This window comes from Pseudopipra pipra, chromosome 7 (genome assembly GCF_036250125.1).
Source record: "Pseudopipra pipra isolate bDixPip1 chromosome 7, bDixPip1.hap1, whole genome shotgun sequence".
Lineage (NCBI taxonomy): Eukaryota > Metazoa > Chordata > Aves > Passeriformes > Pipridae > Pseudopipra > Pseudopipra pipra.
In genome coordinates, this window is record NC_087555.1 from 20550653 (window position 1) to 20576213 (window position 25561).

The 25561-nt window shown below is 36.5% G+C and overlaps 1 long non-coding RNA gene across 1 annotated transcript in view; it reads left to right on the top strand.

The window, feature by feature from the left end:
• LOC135417206 (uncharacterized) overlaps positions 1-25281 on the top strand; it is an 85822-nt gene extending 60541 nt beyond the window's left edge. The window contains exons 11-12 of the long non-coding RNA XR_010431962.1: positions 2839-2922; positions 25271-25281. This is a non-coding gene — a long non-coding RNA (uncharacterized LOC135417206). The remainder of the gene's footprint in view (positions 1-2838; positions 2923-25270) is intronic.
• Positions 25282-25561: the final 280 nt, after the last annotated feature.

A 25561-nucleotide genomic window follows, 5' to 3' on the forward strand; every position in this document is an offset into this window, starting at 1 on the left:
TGAATTGAGAAATGTAGTGCCACTACTTCTTCAGCAGAGGTCAGCTTCCAGTGGGCACACAAAGTACCAGCACCATTTATATCTTTGATCTCTGGTTAGAGTGAGTGAGTATTGAGACTGAACTATATGCCTCCCTGAGGTCCCCCTTTATCCTGGAGATAAAGAAAGTTTGCTTTGCTGCAAATCGGAGTTTTCCATCTCCAGAAAAATCAGTCCAATGCTTTCCAAGACTACTAAAAGCTCTGTGGAAGTAAAAGTAAATGAAGTAGATTATCAATTGCTTTCTGTTGGCATCATGGGTGACTTAAGTGTTCTGCATATTCTTCTTGAGTAAAAGTGAAAAAACCCTAAACTGTGTAAAAAATAATTTCATATTTATAGTGCACTCTACCAAATACAGTTGTGAGTTAAGTGGTTCTAATTTTCATTTCTATCAGATTTGGGCCATTTAAAATGACTGGTGTACATCTTGGTGTAATGAGAGCAGAATGTGAAAAAGAAATAAGGCCAAGTAAAGATTGAGACAGAAAAAAGGAGTTAACAGTACTCTGTTTAAAAAAAAAGAAAAAGAAAGTGAGAAAAGGTAAAACATCCCTCTAAAGAAACTGTTGCTCAGCTCAACACATCAGGGACATGAATTTCCTTTCATTTGACAGATTTCCTGACAGCTTTGGAATTAGTAATCCTTAAGTAAGGTTTTTGCTTGAATAAAAATGATTTTCCATTGGAAATTGGTAATTTTATTCCCAAAATTAAGCAGAGACAACCTACATCTTCTGAAAACAATCTTAAATAATCTGTGACACTGAAAATTATGGTTAAAAATTAATTTACAATTTATGGTCAAGTCATCCAACTTCATTCTCATGTGAAAAAAAATGTCATTACATATTCCATTCAATTCACATAGTATATTTAAAGTTTCCTCTCCTGTTGATTATGTCTTTGACTTCAAGCATGGAAATGACTGTCAGTTTTTTTCATTTTGTTCTTCTTAAATCAGCGATATTTTTCTTTGAACTACTGCTATTCAACAGAAGTGGATCGGGGAGTGATTCAGAGAGGTTCCCCTTGGTATTTCATAGGAATGGCAGAAGTCTCTTCTTAAAAGTTAGCTACAATACATAAATCAGGAGTAATATTGTACTCTTCTGTGCAACTACATCTGTAACTAGGATCAGAATCTGAGCGTACAGACAAGACAATGGCTACAGATCAGACTTTATTTTTAAGGCAAGAAACAGAAATGGATTGGACACAGTACCTATGTAAATCTATGTAAGTACAGATTTTCAAAATCAGAAAAAAGAGTGGAACCTTTTAAAGTTCAACAAAGACAGTGCAGGGTCCTGAATCTGAAGAGGAATAACCCCGCGCACCACTACAGGCTGGGGGCCAACCTGCTGGAAAGCAGCTCTGCAGAGGAGGACCTGGGGGTCCTGGTGGACAACAAGCCCATTACTGACAACTCCCAAGCATTACTGTACTTGGGAGATGATAACAGCAAATGATGTCTTATCTTAAAGACATTAAATTTGGGGACAGGGAAGATTAGTCCCTGGTTCCATGTAGTAAAAGCTAATTACCAAAGAAAGCTAAACAATGCAAAAGACAGAGTTTGCAAGCACATGTAGAAACTTAGGTTGTGCAACAGTCTGAAATGCCTATTTAGAAGGTCTGTTTTTCTTCTGCATAAATATGATGGTCATTGGTATTTTATTCTGACAGCTGCACAAGGTAAAATTTAGTGGCCCCTCTTTGGATTATGGTGTCATTCCTCTTACAGTATGGTCTTACAGTACTCCACATAAACATCTAGTCAGTGACTTGTGAAAGATGTACTCTTGAACCCTCTCCATCTTGTTAAACCCCTGTCTTAGAGATGACCATCTTACTGCTGCATTAAGTTCTTCATTCCAGACATTACCATATTTCATGCATATTTTGCGTTTTAAAAATGTGTGATTTCTTCAGAACTAGTAAAATGAGAAATTGAAGTGGATCCAGCAAAGGAGTTTTATGAAATAAATTCTTTAAATAATAACTTCTGGTTTTTTGCATATAGCACAATTTAATGTTGGTTTAATATTTAAATAATGAACATAATTATTAAAGATTCAGTAGCACTATATTTTAATCAAAATGCATTTCTGTATGGCAGTGTTCCTCAGTCTTCTTTTAACCATTATTGCTAGTAAAAATATTATGGAGATGGTGGGCGACCACGTATTTATTTGTGTTTAAGTTCCAGTAGGTTGACAGAAAAGCTGTAGAAATATGCATGAAATAGTATGCATGACCTATTTTGCTAGATAACGTTAAAAGAGCTTATTCTGATGACCTTGTTTTAACTTTTATAGTAGGAGGAAACTGTAACAAAGTTGCAAAGGAAACCATCAGCACCGAGTTAATACATGCTTTAAATTAAATTTGCCTTGTCAGCACTAAAATGACAACGAACATGATTTAGTAACTTTTTCTCTCACTATACTCTCCAGAGGGCTTTCTTTCTTCCTAAAGCTTTTAGAAAGACCTTTGTTAAAAAAAATTGAAGTTCCGCTGTTAAATAAGGGTGCCCTCTTATGGAGACTATGGGCACAAAGGCTCGTTGAGTATTTCAAGATTTTTTTCAAGGGCTTAATAGGTTTACTTTACAAATCAACACAGTGGGTGGTCAATAACTCAGCAGGTGGACAAGTAACAAAATGTGTAATTTAGAAAGCAGAAATAATCATTTCATTTCTTTGTCGTATCCTCTTATGAAAATCTTCCTCTTTAGGGCAGTTTTGCCTTTTGCCTTTGACTCCAACAACTACTGAATTTCTCTTTCAATTACAGGTAGAAATTGTGCAAGTACAATTAACACTGATGGAAAAAAAATTATTCAACACATGGGGGAAAAATAAAATGTGAATAGTTGAGGTAAGGCTTGATTTAAATTAATAATTTTGTAAATGCACCTAATCTCTGCCCAGATTCATTTTCAGTATTAATTTATTAACACATATTTAGGGTTTAAGTCAGTATTACTCTGTGTGTTTTCATGCTGGAAAATCAGACAAATAATTCCATGGATCCATTTTATGAATAGAATAATTTTCTTAATTTCCTACTAAAAACTTATTTATTGTTAATAAACTCTTTTTTCTTTCTATTCTAAAGTGCTTTTAAAGTGGCAGTCAAAATGCTATTAATGTTTTTCATCTATCCACAACTTTTCAGTCTTTTATATTCCATCCTCACAGATATAATGACATATGCAGCAATGCAGAATTTTTTTCATTTGGATTCATTAATATAATGTGACTGGAAAGATACATGAAAAATCCAAGATCTGATGCAGGCCAAAATAATGAGTTAGGATACAGAAATACTGTATTAGTATTTCTCTTAATATTCAAAATGAAGCAGAATGGTTTAGATGTTAGTGTGCTAATGAATTGCTTAAGCAAGAGTTAAATATCTTTAAACGTATTTTCTTCACTGGTAACATTGAAAGTATTGAACGTTGAAAATAAGCTTGTGTTTTTTAGTATCTAAAGATCTGAATAGTTGTGTCCAAGAGAAAAAGGAGTCGCCTGAGGAGCCCTATGAATCATGGACATATTTTTTGTTGCTTTTTACTGTGTAGCACATTTTACCTTTTGCTTTATAAGGAGGTAAATAGAAAGCTGCAGTTGGAGTTACTCTGACAAACAAATGCAGTTTTACTGAGGCTATTTGTGGAAAACTGTTCTGCTGCCCCCACCACTCAAAGAATTAGCAAACTGGAAGGGCATAAGAAATTGATAGAACAAACAATTTGAAACCTGGAAAATATTTGTGATGCTAAGTGACTAAGGAACTGTATGCTCAGCTTGTCTAAAAGAACTGGCTGGCGTACAGTTATTTAAGATTACTGATGATAATGTCTCTACTTTGAACAGACAGAATAGCATGTCATCTTCAAATACCTGTTCCAAGTTACAACTCTTCTGCAAAATACATTTTTCCATCCACTCCGCCTCTTCTTGTTTTTATAATGAAGTGGCAAAGGAATGTGCAGCAGTATCTCATACACAGTATTTTTGGGTTTACTACTATTATTTACATACTATGTATTTCGGCATTTATATTATCTATGATAATATCGACTCATACCATCAAGAAACATCTTGCATTGATGCTGAATTCTTAGATCACTGTCATGGCAGAATGAGTTCATCCATAACAGTTTTCCTATAGGGTGCTGTCTGAATGGTTTATCTTAAAATACAGGAGCTATGGTAAAGGAAATCCAGGAGAAGGTAGACAATATAATGCTAGAAAGAAACGCCTAACTGGACAATGTAAGTAGTGAAGTCTGATAGTACAATTTTTAAAGAAAAAATACAACTATTAACTAAGAGGAAGGGAGGATTAATATAAATCCATGTTAAAAAAATCCAATAAAAATTTATTTCTTTATGTCTCTTGAGGAAGTTGCTGATCCTGGTGCTCTGTGAAGACATCAGTGAAGCAGCTCCTGAGACAGCAATATTTCATGGCTGACAGAAAAAAGGATTGCTGGAGATGAAAATAGGATCATTTTAATTTCCCTTATATCCAGCCCTTGTGAGGAAACCATGACATTACTACGAGCACTGTGACTTTAACATGGCTAAAAGCCAAGCTGGAAATATGGTGCAAGATGTAGACTTTCTGAAGCCAATTATCAACTGTCTCCTTGCTAATCATGTTCATGAATAAAAAGTTAGCACATTATATGGTATAATGTTCTTTGGTGAGAAGCGTGGGCAGAGGATAAGTCTGTTCTGATCTTCAGGATGATCAGCAGATAAGAAACTAAAGGACTAAACAGGTCAAAATAATTTCCTAGCTTTTGGATGCTGGTAACAACCTGTAGTGAGTTTTAACACTTCCACTTAGGGTAATTTGTATCAAGATAGGTACTAGACTTTTTTTTCCAGTCTTCTTATATTCAGCACACATTTGTATCCGTGTGTTAGTTCTTTCATGGTATACCTAAAGTAAACTGCACATTGCCATATATATAGGATTAATGAGATTATAAATAGTACCAACACTGTATTTCTTCACGTGGCAATGCAGCTGTTGTTTACGAAGCCATATCCACTTTGAACACTGAGGGGTGCTATGATATTAAATATTGCAATTCACTCTTCTCCACTGGAAACAGGTTGTACCATCTGATAAAACCCTTCACTTTTCACTTATTTATTAGCAATTACAGTTATATGCTATTACTTGTATTAGTTAGTAATAATGACTTTATTATTTTTATTGTTGTTATTGTTATTATTATTAGGCATCACTAAGACTTTGTGTGAAAACAGGGGCCAAATAAGTAAAGTAGCAGTAGTTTGTATTGATTGTCTGAATGCAACTCTAGCATTAAGTAATTGTAGCTGAATAATGAATCCAGGTATCATTGCAATAGATATTGTTGTATAAACAGATGAAAAACACCACTGCTGTGTGGGAAGACTCTGGAATGACCCATTTCAATTCAATATAAAAATTACTTATTTAATATAATTTAGCATTCTGTGTTGTAAGAAGGTCTTTTGGGTGTATTGCAGTAACATTGGATACTGAAATATTACAGATTTCAAGATAGACAAGGCATTCAGAAAACAATTGTACATCAGCACTAAAACATCAAAATGATAAGGAAAAGAAAAAAATCTGAAACAATTTAAAAGAACATTGAAAAAAGGGGAGGCAATCCCTTTATTTGCGTTGAGTTTTGAGAAACAGGGAGGAAAAGGAAAAAGAAAATTTTCCCTCTGCATGTAATTTCTTTCAGTTTAACATTGACTTTTGAATGCATACAGAAATCTAAAGGGCTTTATTTTTAGTCACCAGAGTCAGGCAACACTGTCTTCTGTGCTAAGTTACAGCATCTTATATCTATGTTGTTCAGAGCAGCCAGACTGAAGTTATCAAATAGCATTACAATATTGCAGGGAATAAGTGCCTTTTTTTTTTTTTCTTTTTTTTTTTCTTTTTTCCTTTTTTTTTTTTTTTTTTAATTTAACTGTACACAATGAAGAAGCTGGTTTCTGGCAGCCAGTCAAGACAATATGGATACTTTTTCAAGCAGGTTCTATGGGGCTGCTACCAAATCTGACACAATTTGGGGAAATGTCTTAAGTGGGCTATAAAAACTAGTGACCTGCTGCCCGTGCTAAAAAATAGAAGTGAAGAGGAAAATGCCTTCTTAGCATCTCTTTTTCCCTGCCATGGTATGCTAGTGCTGCAGCAAGAAAAGTGAGATTTTGAGCAAGCACATGTGAATACAGAAGCCAGATCACATAAGAACATTTTCAAATATGCTTATGAATTTTGTTACTGTATTTTTCATAGTTCTGAAGAAGTGAAGATTTATTTCTAAAGATTGAAAAAACCAATTGTTATTACTGAATTATTCTGATTTCACAGGTATATACTGAATTTTCATACTTTGAAATCAAAACTATCCTGTGCCGCCCTTCCCTGCTCTGAAGTAGAAGGGCATTCAAACATTTCCAGTGATTTTTTATGGTCTTATGCTATGACCACGGACAAAAACTACAGATGTGACCTATTTATGCAGCCTTCAAGATGCACCAATGTTCTATGAACATTGGAACAGGGTAATTGGTGCAGACAATGTGCCCAGGCCACATCAGGAGGCCTTCAGGAGTAGTAAGCACTGATCATGGAAGCGCTGGGAAGCAGTGGTGGGCTGGCATTTTAACTTGTGTTTAGCTGTGGCTTTGGTTGTAACTGGCGACCTGTAATGATTTCAGATACATGTTGTAAGAACGATGCTCTACAGCTCTAATGCTTACTGCTCTTCAGGTGCCAATTTCCCCCTAAAATCTGTTCAGAATTACTGCCTGTTGTCCACACCCAAAAGCATGGAGGACATATGTAAATATGTCTAACCAAGAACACAATGCCTCTGAGGCACTTCCTTGAGTAATACATCACAAAAAACACCTCTTCTCACACCGAGCTGCAGACGAGCTTATTTTCCGTTGCCAGCTTTCCAAGGTATTACACTTGGTGATCAGTAGAAAAGAAACACACATAAATGCTTTTAAAACCTCATAAGACAAATGTTTAATGTCACTACCGTGGATTACAGCCAAGGGACACCGCGACTTCCTCTCGGGAGCCCATTTAGCACTGAACGTGAATGAAGAGCAGAAGAGAACGGCTGTGACCGCGCACTCCAACTGGGAAGTTCCTGCGCCCCCTGCGCCTTCCCGGGTCCCGGCACCTGCTGCGGGCGGTGCCCCGCGGGTGCGGGCGGGGCGGGGGCGGAGCTGGGCGGGCGCGGTCGGGCCGGGCGGGGCTCCCCGGGGCGGCGGCTGCGGAGCGGAGAGGGCGGGCAGCGCTGGACACGGAGCCGGCAGCCCCGCAGCGCGGGGACAGCACCTACCTGTGGCATGGCAGAGGTGAGTGTGGCTTTTCCGCCGTCCTGTTTGCGGGGTTCCGCCCAGGCTTGGGTCTAAGCTGCCTCGCCTCTCCCTGGAGGGCGGCTGGAGCAGTGAGTAAAAGTAGGTAGGGTATTCGGTTACCTTTTCCTTTTTTTTTTTTTTTTTTTTTTACCTGGCATTAGCTTTTGGCGAGCAGCTTTATTAACAAGTCTCAGGTTCTCCACCGAGGAGAAAAATTCATCTCGCATCAAGCTGTGTCTGAGGTTCCACTTGGTACCTCTGAGGTAACAAAGAAAACGTATTCATCCTAATTGGCTGTGGAAGGTAGTTTACTGCCGTGGAGGTGGAGCAGGGTGAGCTCTAGATGCAGGATTTTCATGTGTGTCATCATATCCCCTCGGTTGCTAAGCAGTGGTGATCACATCTGTGGGAAGATGGAAGAACCACACAGAGGAGAGAGCAACAGGAAAAGCCAGGAAAAACAGCAGATTGTTCTCTGGAGCAGCCTTATCTGCTGGGTATTTGTATAGAAAATAAACACCTGATGCCTTAGTTGTTCTTACGCACCTGTTACCTTAACTCTAAACTTCTGGCATTCCATCTTATTGTTTAGGTAGAGCAACGCTATTTTACTCAACCAAATTGGTTTGTCGTGACTTTTGTACAAAGAGTAGTAATTTACAAAAGTGCACTTTGTGCTTCCCAAGAGTGGCACTGCTTTAACCTCAAAAAAAATCTTGGTAGGAAAACAAATGATGGGAACAACCCTTACAGAAAGTACATGGTTGATTTATGAAAAGTCATTCACTGAGAAGTTTTTCATCACAAAAATTAATTTCAGTACACTTTCTCCCTCCTTCTTTAAAATCAGATTTGGTCATTTAATTTGAGGACTCCAATGTATCTAATTTTTTTTTTTTTTATGAAAATATCTCGTTTCAGGAGTATATTAAAAAGGCTTCTAGTTTGAGTGGGATGAAAAAGCAAAATTATGTTGTGGAAGGGTAAATTTGGTATTTTTTTTGCTCAGTTGAACTTGTTGAGCTTGAGAAAACGTGCATTTGAGTTAGCAACAAAAAAACGCCAAAAATTTTGTGTTACTGTAATGACATGATTACCATTTGCTGTGCAGTGGCACAGCACTGTTAAGGAGAAAATTCTCCTTAATGAAAGGCAGTTTTTACACTGCCATCTTCATGTCAGTTGTTTGTGTGTGTAAACATCTTCCGGCTTCTAAGTGGACTGAAAAGTTTACTTTTTATTAGGATCTGAGCAGTTGCTGCGTTGTTGTTTGCCAAACACATCTGTTGCAGTCAAATAGGAAGAATCCATCCTGTATGTTGGCTCTGATCTCACTGTGAGAAACACAGCAGCTCCTTGGCTGGTCCTGATGGAAAAGGGTGTGTCGGGGTGGGAAGGCAGAGCTCTGTTGTGTGCATTGCACACTGAGATTTGGGGTGGTCAGAGATGTGTTCAAGGTACTGCAAGAATAGCCAAGGGCCATATTGGCCATTGGACAGTGCAAGGTGTTTGGTGTCATCTTCACCCACGTTCCGTCCCTGTCACTTTTCTGTGTTATGGATTCAAGAGGATAGTTTCATATAGGCTCTTGTATTTTAATTCTTTCTTACATATTTTTAAAAATACTGTGGTTTTTAACCGGTCTTCTAAAGGTGTATTTAGCTGAAGTTTATACCAATGCAGATTTGATGAAAATACTAGTTTTGTATACATCTTAGGCTTTGATAAATAATTTTATATTATTCCCAAGAGACACAAAAGCAAACATTGCCCCTTCCATATTTTAAACGTTATTCTGTGTTTGCAGATGAAGTTCAACAGAGAGAAATGGAAAAGGGTGAAACAGGATGTTGATTTCAAAATTAAATACATTAAAAGAAAGGCAAACTGCAGATAAATAGTATAAGACATGAACAATTTTCTGGGCTTTTAAATAGATTTTGTTAATCTAAGGTTTTATTACCAACAATACTATATTGATATGGATGCCTTTTGCCTTCAATATGTTCTTATAAAACTTGTTGCTCTTTTTTGAGAAAAAGATGAAGCTTTGAGGTAATGCTGAAAAGACAAATACTTTGTTTTTCTTCATATAAGAAAATGTAATTTATTGCTAATATGTAATTACTACTAATAAGCAGTAATAGCACATAGAAAACATTCCATCTTATTCCAGTCCAAGGGAACATACTATACCTGGATCCAATCCTTCAAGCACATATCCTCATTTAATTTTTCTGTAGGGACATTGAGTTGGATGCCTTCTGCAGCATATCCCTAGAGGCTGCGTAAGTGCATATAATCCAGAACACATGGAGAGAGAACTGGTGTAATTTAATCTTCAAGAACGTTTTCCTTTCCTGTTGAATTAAATTGTAAACTCAGGCCAGGACAAGGATGTATTTTTCAATAATAATCACAGATGTCATGCTCCTTAGAGAGGACTGAGTCACTCTCATTGTTGAATAGTTGTGCTGGTTGAAGCACTTGTGTCCAAAGCACATTGGTCTGTTAGCAGGGAAGATTTCCCATTAATTGTCTTGTTCCTCTTGTAAAGGTTTTTGTCACCAATAATTAGTTGATTTCTAAAGAGGCGACTAACCCCTTCTCACATTTCTAAGTGCAGGTTGCATTTTTCCATGTGAGGTAATAAGCTCAGTATAAATAGTTTTCTTAAGGTCTTGGATTAAATCAACTGTAGAAATTCAGTATCAAAGTAGAAATTTAAAAGAAAAATTAGATCATCTTGCATCCAGTCATTGTGTACTGGACAAATCCCCACTCCAACAGAAATTTGAATATATTTTCATATGAGAGCAAGTAGGTTTAATACGGTTATTTCCATAGTTCTGTCATGTTTTCTCTCATGATCGGGCTCTTCCTTTGAAAGTCTCACCATGAAATTTTCTTGCCTGCAATTCAACAGGTTAAATAAGGGAAAACAACAGCAATGCTCCAGCAAGACTCTTTGAGAGTATGCACTTTTGTGACATATTTGTGACATATATTAAATGGTAGTCTCTCCTATATCTGCAAGTTTAGTTGATCCTCTTGGGTTATTACTCTGTTGATGAAATTAGTGTATAGATCTAGGCTGGTAGGTTTTTTTAGCCTAAAAACATATCTTTCTCAGATGGTTCATTTGCAGAATCATAACCCAATGTTATCCTGAATTTTTGGACTTAAAATGCTTGTTTAAAGTTGCCATATCTTAGGGTGGCCTGAGTAGCCAAAAGACATAAAGTGTCCCTCTGTGCCCTTGCAGTGTTACCTACTTGTGCAGATGGGCTGGAGCACGTTTTCTCTAGTGGCTGTTCCTTGCCTGCAGGGGTGGGCAGTGCCGGGTCCCACAGGGACTGGTACTGTGCTCTGTGTACGTGCCACGGTATAGAGATAGGATGCCATCTATGCTGTACCCAAAGAAGGAGCTGGCAGTTTTTCTGTCTTGTATATGCTCCTGAGACACCACCAAGTTCTGGGACAAAACAGGCAAGCCCTTTGCATGACTCACTGTTTGGCTTTGTGTCTGGACAATGATGACTTACTGTACAGATTATCCTGTTATGAAAATGAGTAGATAATCAGTGAGGAGATATGATGGAGGAAAAATAACCAAATGGCAAACACAATTTTGAAACTCACTTTGATATACTTTTAGAGTGCATATAATTACAATGCTTTTATAGATACTGATTTACCTTGCTACAGCATCATTGACAAGGGGTTTTTTGTGCCTTGAGTGTGTCATTTGAAACCCTACTGTGTTCATTATTACATCTCCAAGTTTCCTGAATGTATAATGTATGTCTTGGAATATTTACAACATCCCTGGGAAATGTTTTGCCCAACTGTTTTTACTGTGTATAAAAAACTTATATACCAGTGGATATATACATTATTGCAGAGTGTATAAAGACCATCTTCCCCTTCCTACTGCATTTGCTGCATTTCTTTTCTTTCCACAATTTCTTTAGTAATTCTTGAGTGTTTCACTCCTCACCTGTCTTACCATAGCCACCCTTTTCTTCTGATGTACCCCCATACTGCACCCACTGCAATGATTGCCCTCCCAGGTGAGACACAGTTGTTCAGCTCTCATGCACCTCTTAACTGCAGCTGTAGAGGAAATGTTTGATATTTGATCAGACAGCATCCAGGAAGGAGCTTTTTGTTTCTAGTGCCCAAATAATTAATGTGAATATACTTCTTGGCCATCTGGCTTGATCAGCTAGCGCGCAAATACTTTATAATAATGAGATATGTGCCTTCTGAGCAACTAGCCAGCCAGTGAGGAAATGTTCATTTTGGACGTCTGCCACTTACTAGGGACTTGTGCTTCTTTGCCCTAAATCCATCAGTGGCTTCTCTGGTACCTGCTGCCCGCGAGCTGCACATTTCCTCAGCATTGAGATTGTGTTTGGCCAGCAAGTGGTGTGTTTTTCTGTGTTTGCTCATCTTTCGTGTCTCCACCCTGATTCTATCTGGGAGCCCTTCTCTTACAACAAGGCTTATATTCAAGCGGATAACCTCAAAGGAAATGAAATAAATTCAATTGTTTGAAGATATGCGGTACTTTCAGTGTTTTTAGAATGTATAGCAAGATTAATCAGTACAGTCAGAGGCAGAAGAAAGCAGTTATAATATATTTATCTGCAGTTTGTTTATGAAGACTTTGCAGCATTCAGTTGGGAAAAAAACCCACAACAAAACCTGATTTGCTACAAGTTTTACTAGATTTATTCATCTGATGCACAGGGTGTTTTAAAGTTTTGAGGTTTTTTCCTAACTAGATAGTTGGTGGGAGAAGAGGAGGGTAATTGTCCAGGATAGAGTCTTTACATACAGGCCAGCCAAGGCAGGAGGAAGGACAGAGGGAACTCTAAAAACAGATGCAGTGAAATGGTACTTACTAAGGAAAATATGTGAAGGCACTGCTTAGGTAAACATGTCTATGGAAAAAACAATGGGGATAAAGGAACATATTTGGAGTCATCTCATGTTAAGGGTGCTATGAAGGTGACTGCCTTCCGTATCAAGCCATCAAAATCTGAAATATCCTTATTAAAATAGATACCTCAGGTTCAGCCCAGTCAGAGGGATCTCATCAAACAATAGAGCCACTTAGTGGGTAGGAGATGCCGATTTTTGTGGTGTAATCTATTTTTATTTCTATCCCAATAAAAATACAATTTCTTTTCTGTTTCTATTACTCTAAAAAAAATGATTTGACAACTCTGAGATGAAAAATCAGAGGATTACTTTAAAATTAAATAGATATGCTGAATGAGTCTCTCATAATTTTGGTGAGGCACATAGCTATAGAAGTAGGGTGATCTGCACTGAAACCAAAGTTGCCCTATTCTAGAAGTGAATCTCAAGTTCTTATACTGTAAAATGCGTTTTACGATTTGTGTTTTGGAGGTGTGGTTTTTATTTTTGGGGGGGGGGGGGGTTGTGAGTTTGTTTGAGCTGGGTTTCTTTACAGCCTCATACCATTAGCTTTCACTGTAAGAAAAAAAAGTAAATAAGTAAATTTCTAGTTCTTGGAGGTGTGTTGACTTTTTGGAGGGGAGTAGTTGAAAGTGTGGCAAGTGAATCACAGAGGCAGATAAAAGAGAAAGCAAACAGCATGAAGCATTTGTAAGCCTCTGAACAGCAATTCCCATTCTTTTAAGCAAATGCCATCATTTCTAGGGCCAAACACAGATGTATTGTATGTTCAGAGCAGTGCTGATATATTTTTCTTTTTCTCAAGCTTTTACATTATTAAAACATTTATGTCAAGGTCTAGAACTAGGAAAAGAATGTTTGGCAAGGACACTAGTTGCTACTCCATTTGTACTTGTTTATGAGGATTCTAGTCCAGCTGAAATGGAAATAATAAATAAGGATGTTCTTTAAGGTTTTCTGTTTAGAATCTGCCCCTTGTCAGTCATATTGAGGACAGTGTTCCTCCCATCTTTGGATGAATGTGTCAAATGACAGTAGCTTGATACTTTGTAAGTAATTTAAGAAATGCAAATATATTTACCAGCAAATCAACTAGCCACAAAATCCACTGACATTTTCATGGTGTTTGAATCTTTTAGATGGAGATGGGTGTTGAATTGAAGAAGTCTCTGGTAACTTTTTTCCAAAAGTAGTTGTTTTAATGCCATTCTTCTAGTTTCATTTGCAGTGTGAAACAATCTTTTCCAGAAACTGTAACATTACATTTAGAATGGGTATGTATTCACTTTTAATTTTAGAAAGTTGTACATGAATTTGAAGATACTCATAAGTTTCTTTTGTATCTTTAACTCAAAGATCTGTATTTTAGCTAAGCTAAAAAGAAAAATGTACACTCCTGGAGATCTAAGAGATGCAAGGAAGTGAGGGGGAAGGAGTGCAGGCACAGACTAATAGGCTATTCCCCTCTTCTGATGAATACTTGATTCAATTATTTATTCCTACTGTATGACTGGAAGGAAGGAACACGAAAGGTTTTGAAGCTGAACATCATTCCACAGTGCTGAAAAAGTACAGTGGCTCTGGTGGTCTGCAAGTGACTGATAAAGACTAAGAGCATTAACACCGTTTACAGGAAAGACTCAGTGCTCATAAGGAAATAAGGAAGAATTTTCTTTTAAAAATAGTTACATCCCAGAACAAAACAGGAAAACAGAATGTAGCAAATGCAGGGCTTAGTTGATTGTGAAGGAGACCTGTGGTTATCACCCTAGTTTTATTATGATGCTTTCTAACACTTCAAATACAAGTAACCTATTTTCCAAGTTTCTTTCACAATCTCTTTTTGCTTTGTCTTTCTCTTGTGATAGGAAGCAATTTCATATTGAAATAGCTCTGATTGTTAGAAAGTGTAGGGAAACCAAAGGAAATGTTCACTGTCTCTTTACTTCAGCCACTGGCATAGTAGTGGAATTAGTTTGGTTAACATTTGGGCTAAAAATTATTATGATGATGGGAGTGCCTGGTTTTGGTTGTTGTTTTGGGTTTGTTTGTTTGATTTCTGTCTTTGTTTTTTTTGTGGGTTTTTTTTGTTTTGTTTTTTGTGATAAACTTGGAAAGAGAAAAAAGGCCATCAATGCTTCCCCTAATTCTGTTATGTGAACTCTAAGTGCTGTGCTGTTTGTAATCTGCAACCATGTTCCCACCTTTCTGTTTAGCTAATATATATGTATTTTCTGTGTATATTTTCGGCTTGAGCTAGAGGAGTTTCTTTGAATCTCTAGCACATTTCGATTTGTCTATAGCCTTCTGGCACCCTAGTTTGATGGGTATTCCTGTAGATATTCCATAGCAAAGAGAAGGCACAATCTTACATTTCTGTTCGTATTTATAACAAGTAGTGGTTTTTGTAAACTCACAGAAATGTACACAAATGTAAGTGAATCTTTAATATTAATGTGCTGTATAAAGTGAATTGGTCAGGACTGAATATCTGGATGACAGGATTCATTCCCTAATATTTACTATGTTTTTTGTTTGTAGATCATATTGCTTTTTGACAGTAAACTTGGAGTTGAATGTAATGGTGATTTATTTTATTTAATATGTGTGTCATCAATAATAGTGAAATACACTAGAAACAGGAGGAAATAATCTAAATCCAAGTTGAATAAACAGTTCCAGCTTAATATAAAATTTTAGTGAAGCAAAAAGCTGTGTTCAATAAGTTTTGATTCAAAATAGTGATTTAAACTCAAACTAAAAAAAAAATTACAGCATATACAAATAGTTATTCAATTTTGTCTTCAATTTTAGGCTGGTAAAAAATTTACTTGGCTTATAGACCTGCTAATTTGGAGTTCATAATTAGTTTCCAGGCTTGGTCTGTTGCATATTCCTTGTATGTCAATTCATGTTCTTATATATCTGTGAACATCTGTTTTCTTGCTCAACTATAGAAGCAGTTTTATTTTCTGTTTCAAAAATTATGTAAATAATTAATTACTAAATGATAACTGAGGCCAGGCCTCAGTTTCTGGAGAAGGAGCTAGCTATCATTTTTATCTTGAAAGGAACTATCTAAATAGATCACCCAGGACTGAATGTCAGGTAACGTTCTTTTCAGAACATTTTCAGTTACCAAAATCTGAGAAGCTTGAAGGCCTAGGTTGTGTCATGGCTTAAACATGAATTCAAGTATTTGAACAGTGACCAAAACAAGATCTTTTAGTAAAAAGATTAGCAAGCATTTCTGTATCTGTCTAATATTCTGCTTATACAGCAGTTTTCATAAGAACTGTTTTACAAGCTTAGGGAATTAATAATATTTTTATTTCCTTGTTTTATAAATACATCTACCCATGCATGTTTATTTAGGGGTGCAGTTTATATAAACAGACTTCATACTACCTTAGGAGGTGAGGGGAAAGAAAAAGGGTAACTGATGTTGCCAAATTAGGGAGCTTTTCTTTCATTCAAGTCCTTTCAGAGATCCCATGTTTTCAAGATTCTGCAGGGGTTTTGTGGCTGTTGCTGTTCTCTTCCCATTGGTACTTTGGGAAAACCTGCAACTTTGATAAAGATCTGTCCATCTCCCCTGTTGTGGCTTTACTTGGGGGACACAGCTATTCCTAGGGCACTTTCTCTGTTGAACTGAATATGAAACTCTTAAAAGTATGCTAGTATTTTTTTGCTGCCGGTTTATTAAAAAACGCCATTTAAACCTGCATTTTGTTAGGGTTTGTTTGGTCTTTTTAGTTCAGATTTAATTATTTAGAAAGTAAATCTTTCTGTATATGGATTACCATGTGCTCTAGGATGACCCTGCTTGAGCAAGGAGGTTGGAGCAGATGACCCACTGTGGTCCCTTCCAACCTGACTGATTCTGTCATTTGATGCAGTATAAACATGTCACTCCAAAATGTCTCGTTCCTATGGACAGAATGTTTAGATGGAAGTAGCTTATCAAGGCTTTGTCACAAGAATTAAGTTTCTCTTACATGCCTGCTTTGGTCTTTATCTCAAGTCAAGTATTCTAGCGTATTTTCTTTTTCCTTTTCATGCTCTCCTGTTCATTGGGAAGCAGACAGTGAACTTAGCCATTGAGACTGAAAGCTTCAAAGTCTATTGTAGCAACACAGGATTGTGTTTCAGGCTGTTGAACTGAAAGGAACAATTAGTATTGAACTCTCATTTCAGTTTTACAGGCTTATTCTGCTGCTGTGGCTTTTTAAATGGATGTCATTAGTAAAGATTTTTTTTCTGATACATATAAAAATTCAATAATATACTGGAGGTGCTAAATCGTTTTTGAACCTGACAAATGAACCTTTTCAAGAAGAACATCCTGCCATACATCTCTCTGTTGATGTATGCTAATGCAGTTTTCCAATTTTGTTGTGTTTGCACAAAGACATACAATGGATTTGGGAATTTTGCCTCCACATCACTATAAACTGAGCCAGGTTTTACCGATCACCCCCAGCCTGTATCCATTTGCAGAACAGCAGCTGAGCCTCTCTAGGAAATTAGACCAGCACAGAAAGTAGACTCAGATTACACTAATGAGGCCATTAAATGAGATAAAGGGAGCCTGTCTGGCCAGAATGAGGAACTGAAAGAGGTCTGGCTGTACTCCTTGCTTTATGTCTTTTACATTCTGCAGCTGGTTTTCGCATTCTGTGTATTTACTTGTGTGGGAAAGTTGCTTTACTCTCCCCCCCCTTCTTTCCCGTATTCTCTTATTTGCAAAAAGAAAAAAAAATCTTATTTTTTTCCAACATTTGAGGGAGAAAACCTGACACAAGTGGTCTTTTCAGACTAAAAAGCTTGTGACAAAGCACTAACAAAGCATATTGGCTTTATAAAATCTTCCAAATGATATGTCTGACCACCTTACAGAAGGCCTCATTTACTATAGAGAAAATTAAAATGCAATGAAATTATTAATTTTTAAAATAATTATTAGAAACACCTAATAAAAATCCCTTCGTGTTTATTAGGTCATAGTAATGTTATCTGTAACAGCAAATAAAGTTAAAGATTGCTTCAGAATTTTAACAGTTTTCAGTCAATGGAAAAATGTATTTTATATTATAGGTAGACATGTTCTTTTCTGCTGTGGTCTAAAGGAAACATCATTTTGAGCTTTCTAATAGACAAAAACCAGAGTCGGTGTACATTTTAAGGATTTGATAACATAAATTTTTACTGTTTCAAATCTAGTGAAACAAAGGTTTGTGTTCTGTTCTGTGTTATTAATTCTATGTTATTAATGTCTTGTTAGCTTTTCTCATCATTATTATTGTCATTATTAATATTGTTCAAGAGGACTTTCCTAATATAAAAAGTCTTCTGAGTTTTAAACCTTGATTTAGGATAGCTTAAAGAGCTCATTCTGTTTAAGTTCGTAAGTCACTTTTGTTGTTCAGGAGGGGAACTTTCAACAGTGTTTTTTGGGAGCTGTACTAGTTTGATATCATTTATTGCTGTTGCTTTATAGTGGTGACTTGTGTTAGTGGTGGCCCAATAACTGAGCATAACACAAGAAAGGAGAATGAAATTTTAATCGCAGATGAGCAAAAACCTACAGCAAATATTCCAGAGCTCCACCTACTAGAACATGAGCCAGAAAGTTGCAGGGGCAGATGGTGCTGAAGGTTGATAGACAGCTGGTAAAAGAAGCCTTGCATGAGCTTGCATGAGGAGCAGGTTGGAATGTGGTGGGTGGAGATCCTGGAGAGACCCAGTGCAGGAATATGGGGAAGCAATCTGCAACAGACCCCTTGAACCTACTTTTACTTAGTGTAGGCTATATAAGGTAGGTAACCTTAGCCTCCTTTTGAGCTGGGTTTTGAACTATCTGCCTTCAAAAGGTGCCTCCCAAGCTATATTTTCCTCTGATATCTTCAGTCTTACTTTATGTAAGTTCTTATAAATACAATACTAAAATTTCCATCAGAAATTTACTTTCTTTTTTTCCTCTAGCTGCAGTTGATATAAACTAAACCTTTCTGCTTCAAACACGGCCTGCATGTTCCCTGTGTGGAAAAAACAAATCCAGTGTTTTCTTCTAACTTTCATGAAATCAGTCATAATTCAGAATAATACTTTATGCATTAATGAAAGTTTCATTGATGTAAAGAAGGTGTTGGTACAGTTGTAGAGATCCCAATACATTGACTTTAATCTGATAGAGGTAAGGCATTCAAGATAAGTTTATTTTTAAATCAATTTTACAATGAAGTTATCAGAATGGTAGCGAAACTGAACCATGTAACAGTCTAAAGTCAAATATTTATAGCAAGTGGTTCACCTGCATGACAGAATAAATCACTTGGAGATGGTATACAAACTTTGAGTGATTTACTTGGAGCATTTGGATATCCGTGGCTTGACAGATGACACTTGTAAGAGCCAAACTAATGAAAAATCCCGTGTATGTGGATGTGTGCAGTTTCTTTGCTGTGCACAATGGTTATGTACTTTGTAATATTATGAGCACGTAATTTATTTATTACCATATTAATAATTCATTAATTTGAACTTATGAGGTCTGAGCAAATGATGTAGTGGTTCTGATTTGCTGCTGAGGCAGTCTATACAGAGTAAAAGAACTTTGAGAGGATATATTTTAATATACAAAAAGATACAAAAAGATGAAAGAAGCTCTCAATTTCTTTCCCTCTTGACACTATAATTTTGGGAATGGAACAGTTACATCCTAGAGAGTTTGTGTAGCTAAAACAAGTTTAAGTGGTGAATTCAGTTTTGTAACTAATACAATTACTAGGTAATAAGCATTCTGTGTGAAAAAAATAAGCTTACCCTTTGTGATGGTTGCCCTTCCTCCATGCTCTCTTTCAGCTAATCAATTCAAGGAAACTAAACACTGTGCAAGCACCATGATTATTTAAAAATATGCGTAGAGAGTATTGTTTCGTAGCTTATCCTTTAAATGGCTATACTATGTTATTCTGTGGTATCCATGGAGATATTTCTTTCTCCTGTTCATCTTTTAAATATCAAAACAAGGACTTAGATGCTTGCTCATTTCAATCCATAGATAGAAGTAGTATTTAAAAGTTTTGATGGTTGTCTTTACTATTAATTTATACAGGAATATTATCCAAACTTATGAAGATGAATGTCATAATGTAATTAACTTGATATCATCTTTGGTGTCATAAAAGAACTGTTTTAGAGCAAAGGTCACCCACCACACATTATCAGTGCTTTGTGATGAAACTACATAAAGTCTTATTTTGCCATAAATTGGTTTAATGACACATAAATAATGGCAGCAAATTGAAAAAGGAATCTGGAGAACTGAGGAGAAAAAACCCCAACACGTGGATAATGAAATCTCACAAGACCAAACACCAGGATTTACAAAAACAAATCTGTCCCACAAAGTAACATAAACACAAAAAATAAGTGTCAGTGACTAGTAGCATTTGTGTGACTCACAGAAAAGACTCACTGAACTCATATCACCAGATATTTTTAGAGGAGCATTTTTACTGTAAATATATGAAATTAGGAAGCACTGATAGGCTATTGAAGTGAATCACAGACTTAGTGTAGGAGCAAATCTGATATAAACTTCTCTTTAGATTGTAGAAGTAGTAAACAAACTGAAGAAGCTTTAAATTAGGATTATTATGGAGAGAGTTGGCTACATGACTTATTCAGACCTAATTAGAAGTAGGATCTTGAAATATTACTCCGGTCTGGAAAAATGTCATAGAATTCATGTTAATGACAGAAATATCACACTTGATAGAATAAAAATATGTGTATATCACATTTCTGAGAATGTAAATCATGTTTTTCACAGTTCTCTGATGCCTTGCCGATAGTAAAAAAAAGTTGAAGTTTTGTATTTGATGTGTTGGCTGTTTGATATAAGGTGATTGGGTTGCTTGTTTGTGAGGACTGAATTTCCTGGATCTGCACTTGATGAATGCATTTTCTAACATAAAGGAAAGAGGCAGATTGGTTTGCCAGTGTGGTTGCACATTGTAAAAATGGGCTTATATTAGAGAAATTTTCCTTCCGAAGATCAGCTGTAGCATCCTCTACCTTTTAAACTTTTTTCGTTCCTGCAATATTAGTATTTTTCAGATATCTTCTGTGAATTGCTATAAATTCATAAATCGGAATGAGAGGCTCTTGAAATGAAAATAGCTAGTTTGGAGTAACTTTGCAATTGACACAAGTCATGTAAGGCGAGTTGCATATATGAAGTTGAATCCCTACCTAAAATTGAACAGAAATTCAGTCTGTCAACATTTGTTTTGGTCTTTAAAATTGTTTTCATGAACAAACTATAGAGAAAGAAATGATTTATAAATTAAGGACATGGTGAAGTACTTTCTTTAAATTGATCTGTCCCACTGAGTGTTCTTGTATTGGCACAGTCTTTTGTTGAGAAGTATTGGGTGAAATGTAGCATAGGTCTAATTTATTCAGTCTCAAAATAATTAATAATTCAGTAACGTTTTAGTTTTTATTGATGTTTAGGAACAGATGCTTTCTAGATGAAACCATTGTCCTAAGAATTTTCTGGATTTGTGTTATAGCTTCCTGCTTGTTTTGCAAACAATTGCAGAATAGTAATATTGAGGTATCAGTAATAAACACAGCTTATTTTCTGTAGAAACTGTAGAAATGCAGTATCAAGGCTGCATCACTGAATAATGACAATATAGTAGTTAATAATGTAAATCTTAATTTATGGAGTAGAATTCAACAGCCCTGGAAAAAACCTCTCATATTCTTTTACATACAGACGTGCACAAATAAGAGCATAGCAAAGAACATATGTGTAAATTTGCTTATGACTCACCAAATTTGATCACTTGCCAAACTGCATTTCACTGAACATCTTCACCCAGCTATCATGGTAGCAGCTTCTTATTTTTAATGAAGTTTCATACATGTGAGACTTAAATGGTTTTTGAGACTTAGTAAGTTCAGTAGTACAGCTTCTTTAGTATGCTGAAAGCTTTATTCATGCTACTAAATAGTACTCTGAAATGTACCGTAGTACAGAGAACATTGAAAATAACATTGTAAAAAATCATAATTATGTTATGGAATATAGAGTAGGAAGAGTAGAAATGTTGTTTCTATCTCTGAAAAAATATTAAGATAAATATACTATGACTCATTCATTTCCTCATTACTGCTGTTTTTCTGCGGTATGATTTGGGTCTAAGCTTGACCGTTATTTTTGCAAATATTAAAATAAACATTTTGTAGATTCCTGTAGAAAATAGAAACAAAAAATCGTATGTATTCATGCTTTTGTTTTTAGCCCAGTGGACTCGAGCTTAAAAACCTCAAACTTAACGTAAGTGACCCTGATGCTTTTCTTTGTATACATATTAAAAATATTATTTAAAAGATCATTTATAAATTTTTCTTGCTTACTCAGCCATACTCCATGAAAATATATTTATGTTTACATCAGTATTGTGTTGTTAATCGTCTTGTTCCTGGCCCCAAGAGTTTGCTTCTAGTGCTGTGCTACTATATAGTCTGTGATATGTCACAGTTTTACGTAATCTTTCATTTGTAATTTGCATTTTCTGTCCTGCTTGATAGAGGGAGTCTCCATTCAGGCTTATCTGTACAATATAGTAGATTAGGAGCCTAATTCTTCAGAGTAAACTGAGTAAATTGGGCTTTATGTGTTGGGTTTTGTTTTTTATTGATGGTGGTTTTTTTTAATGTTGGGCCTTTTTCTGTTTTCAGAAGGACTTTTGTGGGGGTTTTGGGGGGAAGGGCTAACAGTTTCTTCAGGATTCCCATTCTTTTTTGTTTTCTGATTTGATTGTTACTACCTCTTAATTTGTAGTACAGAAGTCATCAAAATTGCAAAAAAGAGACACATTCAAGTCATTAAAGCAATCCAGCCTGCTTCATAAATTTTTTTTCATTCCATTTCTTTCTTGGATAAACTGATTTCCATGATGTAATGATATAAGCAGCATCTGTTTGTTCCACAGTGTTACAAAATTTATACATTTTTATTACTTTAAAAAAATCATGACAGAAGATATGATCACTGAATTGTAACTCAAGATGTGTTTAATAGGTGTGCGGTTTTTTTCCAAGCATGGGTTGTGATTAGGCTGCTAGGGTAGATCAATCACAGAAGAGATTTGTCATGTGTTAGAACATAACTTTTTTCAGTTTTGTGCTAACACCAAGAGATGTGCTGCAGTCATTGGCTGTGGTGTCTCTAGAGTTCATCTCAGCCCTAAGGGTACCACTTAAGCCTTGCTGAATAAACCGGCAGAATATGAACATGCAAGTGGAAACATTGGTTTTCATTCTGATAACATCTGTAATAACTCAGAAAAACTGCCATAAGGCTGTAGCGGTATTTGGTAAAATGAACAGTCATGAGCTTTTAATTTTACGCATTATAGAACCTCTAAAGAGTAAATTTAGCCTAAATGCATAGACAGACGTAACAGTTAGTGACATTTTCAAATGCATGTTTGATAACAAGTAGTTTCTGCAGGCATCATATTCCTCACCTTCTGAGTCTACATGCCAAATGTTGACTAGAAAACTATTCCTAAAGTTTTATAGAGCCTTTATCCAAGTGATGAGAACATCCTCCAAAAGACTAGCCAAATGTTTTGGTATATAGTTGAATTCTCTGAGAGGGTTTTTCTGTTGGTGGTGGTGGTGGTTTTTTGTTGACATATTTATTTCTGTCTGTATTGTTTTTGAAGATAGTAATGGAAACACAGAATTGCCTGAGTATTTCTTAGATTGCCAAATGTGCCCTACTTGTTCATAGGCATGGTGGACTGGTCAGTGGTGTGTAGATGTGCTGAAAGACCTGTTTGGTATTTAGCCTATAAAGGGCAACGTAACTGTAACAGGGCAGCAACATGTGTACAGCTCTTGTTCTGTTTGCTTACAAGATAGAAGCTGGTCTAATGGCTGTTAGATCTTGCTCTCTTGCCTCTTCAGACTCTAAAAGACTTTGTGCAAACATCTGACCATTTTAGATAATAACTGAGTGTGTGTAGACTATTTGTTATAGCTGCATATATATTAAGTGTTGTTTGCATCATTCAATAAAGAAAAGACAAACCTTATTGTAAGCACCTCAGGAAAAACACATCCAAAAAAGAGCAAAATGCCACAGGTCAGTGTAAGGAGAAAAGCGTGAGAAACAGCCCTAACACCAAGGTCAGGGGAGCAGGAGTGGGAGGAGGGCTGCAAGTCTTGGAGCAGAAATTCCCTGGAAGCCTGAGGGACAGGCCACATCAAAGCAGGTATTTCCCCACAGCCCACAGAGGACAGTGCCAGAGCAGATATCCACACTGCAGCCTGTGCAGGATGCAGCAATGGAGCAAGTGGATATTCCTTGATGGGAGGGCACATGTAGAGCCCACATTGCAGCAATCTTATCCTGAAGCTCTACAGCCTATGTGAGGGACACATGCTGGAGCAAGGGAAAAACATGGGGAGGAAGGAGTAGCAAAGAGGAACAGAGGGGTCTGACCCCAGCCCCCATTCCCCATCTTCCCTGTGCCACTTGGGCAGGGAGGAGGTAGGAGTTGAGAATGGAGCATTAAAGTTGAGCCTGGAACAAAGAGGTTAAGTTCTTTTAGGATTTGTCTTTGTTTTTCATCATTCCATTTTGTTTTAACTGGCAATAAATTATTTTTCTCCAAGTGAGTCTGTTTTGCCCATGACAGTAATTTGTAAATTATCTCCCTGTCTTCATGGTTTTTTTTCACTACATTCTCCCCCACTCCACTGTCTTTTGTGGAGTGGGAGTGGAGAGCAGCCAGCCAAGGTCTACTCACCACATTGTTGTGTTGACAAAGGCTGCACCACTTAATGACAGTCAGCAAGTGGGATCGGATTCTGTTTTGTCTCTGTTCATAAAACTGGTTTATTCTGAAGATACTTACCCTTGGGTATTAACTGTACTCTCACTGTAGAAAGTGTAAACCTAGAAAGAAGTCATCAGTCAGGGTTTGTTGTAATTTAATGAATTTATTATTTTTAAGTATTTTGAAAATATCTTTGGCCTCAAAGAGAGTACTGCAACTTTGAGTAGAGTATGATGTGCTTTCTGTATAAATCTAAACCCCTTCATCCATCATAACTTCCTTAATTATGGAGGTAGCACCATCAAAGATAAAATTAAAAATCAGGTGGATAGAAATTAGAAGCCCTAAAAGAGAAAGACAAAACTTCAGCCCAGTTGCTTTCTGCTTGTGCACATGGCTTTAGATAAAGAATGCCTTTATGTAGTACCTGTCTAATAGTATAATATGAACATTAGTCTAGCGAGTAGTATAAGCCACTAGATGGAGTAATGTTGCCATGAGAAATTGAGAGTAATAGAAATATCATGTTTTTCTTTCTACTTTTGTAATATATGTGACAAGCTTTTTTAAAGTACTGTGCCAACAGTGTATAAATCCATGTCTTAGAAGTTTTAACCACTCACTGCAGTACTTAGCTGTGCTACTATATTTCTTACATTTTCACAATAAGGTAACGATGTTAGGCTAGGGAAAGTGAGAATGTTTTTCGTTTTTCTTGTTGTGAGATATTAACCTGACCTGTAACAAACTATAAGCAAATCTGAACTTTCCCCCCCACCCTTTTTTTTGTTACATCATAACTTCTATCTCTTTGCCATGTTGTTACTGGTAGCTAATTTTCTGTTAAGTATCTGGCAATTAATTGAAATACTTCTTGCTACAGTGCTTTATAAGTAGAAAAGGGGCAGATGATGACTGTGCCAAAAACTTTTGTGTGGGGATCTTGGTGGTGGTGCTCTCTATTTTCTGTTGTTTGTTTGTTTTTTCCTGTTTTCCCAGGATCTTCTTGCACAAGAGCCTAAAAGCATTTAAAATTTGCAGAATGAAAAGATGGCACGGGCAATGCTGGTACCGCCAGGACCTGAAAGCTTCTTCTATTTCACCAAAGAATCTCTTGCAGCTATTGAAAAACGTATTGCTGATGAAATATCTCATTGTGACAAAGATGAGCCTAAAGATGATGGTGGTCATGAAGAAAATCACCCAAAGCCAAGCAATGACTTGGAGGCAGGAAAGATACTACCATTTATTTATGGTGATATTCCTTCAGGAATGGTGTCTGAGCCCCTG